The 4,812-nt window shown below is 35.1% G+C and overlaps 1 long non-coding RNA gene across 4 annotated transcripts in view; it reads right to left on the reverse strand.

Moving 5' to 3' along the window:
- Positions 1-2,470: 2,470 nt before the first annotated feature.
- The window catches only part of LOC113328388, a 3,036-nt gene continuing 694 nt past the window's right edge, over positions 2,471-4,812 (reverse strand). Inside the window, exons 2-5 of one of the 4 annotated variants that reach the window (XR_003349375.1) lie at positions 3,867-4,804; positions 3,687-3,773; positions 3,480-3,550; positions 2,471-2,856 (exon numbers count right to left, since the gene is read on the reverse strand). This is a non-coding gene — a long non-coding RNA (uncharacterized LOC113328388). The remainder of the gene's footprint in view (positions 2,857-3,479; positions 3,551-3,686; positions 3,774-3,866; positions 4,805-4,812) is intronic. The other 3 variants (XR_003349377.1, XR_003349376.1, XR_003349378.1) reach the window with 3 other exon arrangements.

Here is a 4,812-nt window from a genome sequence, read left to right on the forward strand (position 1 = left end):
GCGGAGAACTGACATAATGTACGATTCCAACGGAGCGCTAGGCACTGCTTAGGCTAATCCGTATGGGCTAGACTGGAGTGCTAGATTGCCCAAAAAGTGTTGCAAATCAAAAAATAAGTGTTGGAAAAAAGTTAAAAGTGATAGTTGATAGTTCTCTCTCTTACCAGGTGCTCGCAGTCCAACTATCAGCGAGATTGAAACGCTGAACCGTTCGGCGCTCAAAAAGTGATCTAAACGCTGAACCGTTCAGCGCTGGGAGAAAATTTTCTGATCTAACGGCTGAGATTTAAAACGCCGAACCGTTCGGCGTTGATATGGTGGTCCCGCTGCTAATCTAACTGCTAGATTAGCCATCCCATAGGACTTAGAAGGTTACCCATGCTGACGTGGATGACCAATCTAACAGCTAGATATCTAGCCCATAGGACTAAGTCTTAAGAAGATTGGAAATAAAATTCTATTAAAGCATGTTATAATTGACTGGAAATTCAGTTTTCGATTAGATCTGCACTATTAATAACAAAACTTGAAGGAAAAAAAAAACAATGAGATTTCACATACAAGATAAGAGAAGACTTATTATTAGAAGGCAAGCAGGCAAACATAAATAAAAATGAATATCAAATCATTTAGGGTAAACTTTTTATTATGACTAGTATAAATGCACGCGCGATGCGCCTGCCATTCCGTAATTTGTTGTTTATGTATATTAGTCAACGGTCAAAATCAACACTCATCACTGGTCAAAATCAACGATTAACACCAAGTGGTGAAAATTCATTTCAAACTAATCTGCAAAAAATAATTACAACTAAACTCGAATCCATCTATAAATCTTACTACAGTAGAACCTCTCTATAATAATACTTTTGGGCATTCACAAAATTATTGATATACGAAGGTTATTAATATAGAGAGATATACATCGAGAATGCAAAATTCTAAGTTCAGTATGTGTTCAATGTATTTATAGTTGTATTATATGATGTACATACAATTTTATGTTCCATACACAAATACATGTACATATCTAGGAACTTGTTAAGCTACTAGAGGATTTTTGATGTTTTCAACAACTATAAATTGTACTATAACGTATAGTAGAAGATAAATCATCAATTTATTTTCTTTCCAACAAATCAAATAGCATACAATGTTAGTAAAAGAACTCATAGAATGATAAAATTCGTATGACAAGATTTGTATTTTTTCAGTAAATTGTCGATTATTGATATATAGAGGTAAATTCCTTAAGATGTGACTGTAAAAAACTATTAATATATATATATATATTTTTGATAAACAATGAGTTTAAGATCGAAAATAAGAGAATACAAAGTAGCAAGAACATACCGTAAGAGTACAATACCGAGAAACCCGACAAGAGAAAGAGAAGGATCACCGGAATAAGCCAAATACAAGTATGAATAAGATCCGATTAAATCGGAATAAGGATGGTTTTTCTCGGAATTAAATTAAAACCATTTAGTTTGTTTTTCTTCTTTAGAAAGAAATGCTCCCAAAGTTGGAGTGATCTGCTCAAATCTCTTATAGCTAGTGATGAAGCTTCCGTCATCAAAAAGACCACCTATGGATTTTCCGTCAGCGGATAAGTTGATGATGAAGATTCCGTCGCCGGAGACAACCAAGATGAAGATTTCGTCGTTGGAGAGCATGTAGAGCATCACTATTGATCTTGAAACCCAACCCAAGAACCAAGAATCGCCATTAAAGCGAAGATAAACCTCAAAAGAGTAGATAAAACCACCAAAATGGTGTTGAAAAGTAGAAAACATAATAAAAACCAAACTAATCTACTAACTAACCTAGAAAGTAAGGAAAAATGAAGAAATCTGCTCAGATCTAATCCAAAAATAGACTAGATATGAGCAGAGAAGGGTTGTTTTTTGACGGTTTTGTTGGAGAAGAAGAAGGAATCGGAGATAGGAGAGAGAAAGATGGAAAAAAATAATATTATTATTGGTTTAGATATCAATATTAAACTGCAAAGGTTATTACTATTTATAACTAGCCCAAGTTCAGACTATATTTGCGTGGGGAAAAATATGGCAAGCCCAATTTCCTTATTTTTTATATTAGGAGTCCACCATTAAGTTACCTTATATTAGAAACCCAAAATTAGTTTTAGAACTACTAGTTACTATAATGACCTTTTAATATAGTAATTATTTTATTTTTAATTTTTATATTAGTAATTATTAAGGGTGCACACGGTACGGTTCGGCTCAGTTCTTGACGAGACCGAGTACCTGTACCATCCTAGACTCGGTTCCAAAATTTTGGACTGGTACCTGTACCTTGTACCTCGGTTCCGGTATCATTTGGTACACGTACGGTACCAGGTACGGTTCTGGTACCAGTCGGTACTTTTACCGACATATATTTTTGTCATTTTCCTAGACAATCTAAGTACCTGTTTTACCTATTTTTCAATATATTAAGAAACATCTCAATCAAAGAAAAAACCAATAAATAATAAGTAGCAATGGTATTAGCAAACCAAAGTGCCAAACAACCAAAGTCTTGAAATTCTGAAAAAAGAACAAGTAGCACTGTAGCAGTAGGCAGTAGCACACACAAACACACACACTAAGTCTTGAAAATCTGGAAAAAAAAGAACAAGTAGCAGTAGGAAGCATTAGCACACAAACACACACACACTAAGTCTTGAAAATCTGAAAAAGGAACAAGTAACAGTGCAGCAGCACTTGTGGTGGCATTGCAATGACTGGACAGTGGTGGCAATGACAAATACAAAGTCTTGAATCTTGATCTTCTAATCCATGTCAGCAGCAGCATTTGTGGTGGCATTATTGTTGATAGGACCAAGTAACTCTGTAAAAACAAGTAATAACAATTAGTAACCTTCAGCACAATTAGATGTCCAATAGGAAAAAAATCTAAAGAACACAAACAACATGCATTGCTGGACACTACACTCTTGCTTGCTTATCCCCTAAGCTCCCTTCATATGTACAAACAAGCTCTTGTCAACTGGCCAACTATGGCTTCGAACAGGGAAGACACATCATAATTCCATTTAGTATATTTCACATGGAGTAATTTTAGGCAGAACAAATTCAATTTTAGGCTGAATTGGAGACTTTAAGGAACTGTGTAATTAATCGATAAAAACAAGTATATGCATTCATCCAAAGTAATACAGTAAGAACAATGACCCCAAGTATCAAAGCCACATTCAGAAGCAGCAACAAAATCCATAAATCCAAAAGTGTGAAGGACTTTAATCTGTGTTGAGTGGGGGTTGATATAACTGAACCTAGAGGCACACATGGAGTGGAAAGAAACTAGCACACACGTCAGAATTCAAAACACCAAGCTGAATCCATAAATCCAAAATCTAATTGGTATCCACTGTCTGTTGAAACTAGATATTACCAAGATTTTTAACTTGGACCAAATCAGCAAAACAATTGGCATAAAGAAGAGAGTCTTACCTTATAAGACCGGATCTCAACGAGTTTTGTCAGTGAAGGATCAACACATCGGTATTGCTAAGCAAAACAACCTACAATGAGATACTTCCAAATCAAATTTGATAAACTATGCTCGATTAAATCAAACCCGTTTTTAGGCAGAACAAATTCAATTGAAAAAGGTAAGATTTTTCATTCCTTTTCCAACAAATCTAGATTGCATCTTACCAAATCGAGATTTAATGAACCCAGTAGTCAAAATCGAGAGGTGGTGTAATGAAGATCGTGGAGTTGAAGTCTTGATACAGCAGAATTCTGCACATATTGTAAATCCGTCAATCACATGCATAAAAAAATTAAAAACAAATTAAATAAAAAAGATGAAACAAATCAAAATAAATGACGAACCTGGTTTTTAAGAGTGAGAAATTAAGAGATGATTGAAAATTTGAAACAAAGAAGATGGATTTAGTAATGGAGTTCTTCACTTCTTCTTCACTTCTTCTCCGAGGAGACGGAAAAAAAAAGAAAGGAAACTAATAAGAGAAAGTGAGAAACTCTAACCCTGTAATGTTCGTTTATATACCCCCTTTAATCTAACGGGTATTACTCATCTTGTATACCCTAAATCTAACGGCTCTTACTATTCGGTACTTTCGGTCCGGTACGGCACGGTAGTTGTATTGGACCGTGTACCTGTACCTCCCAGACCCCGGTTCCTATTTTTTGGACCGGTACTTGTACCCCATTCCTCGATTCGGTCCAAAACCAGATACGGTTCCACCGATTCCGGCTCGGTTCCTTTGCACCTTTAATTATCCAGTTGTAGTAAAACGGATGAATCCCTAAAATAACTCCCTTTGAAAATTTCCCTTGAAAAGCGCACCTAAATCAAAACTCCCCTGGAATATCTCCCTTTGACTAATCCCTAGCAAAACCATAACTCCATTAAAAGTCTCCCTACTCCATTAAAAGTCTCCCTATCCCTAAGCATTTTCGAATATCATGTTGGAGATTAGATTAGTGAAAATTCCTCTTGTCACGGATTTGTAAAGAGAACTCCAGTTTTCAACCGTATTAATGTGTGGATGAATATGTGAAAATTCCATTTTTCGCAAATAAAAATAAAAATTGAGAAGATCCGTGAAAATTCCAATTTTCAGTTAAAACAAATTTTAAAAGTTTTACTTTTCACGTGTTAAAAAGCACGGGGAAATTACATTTTTCGCATATATACAATTAGTGATAATCGGAATTTTCTAACTTTTACTTATTGCATTATGTGAAATTCACTATTATCACCATTTGGATAATTGCGATCATGGTCAATACGCTGTCATTTTTCTCTAGACAC

Source organism: Papaver somniferum, unplaced genomic scaffold (assembly GCF_003573695.1).
Source record: "Papaver somniferum cultivar HN1 unplaced genomic scaffold, ASM357369v1 unplaced-scaffold_107, whole genome shotgun sequence".
NCBI lineage: Eukaryota > Viridiplantae > Streptophyta > Magnoliopsida > Ranunculales > Papaveraceae > Papaver > Papaver somniferum.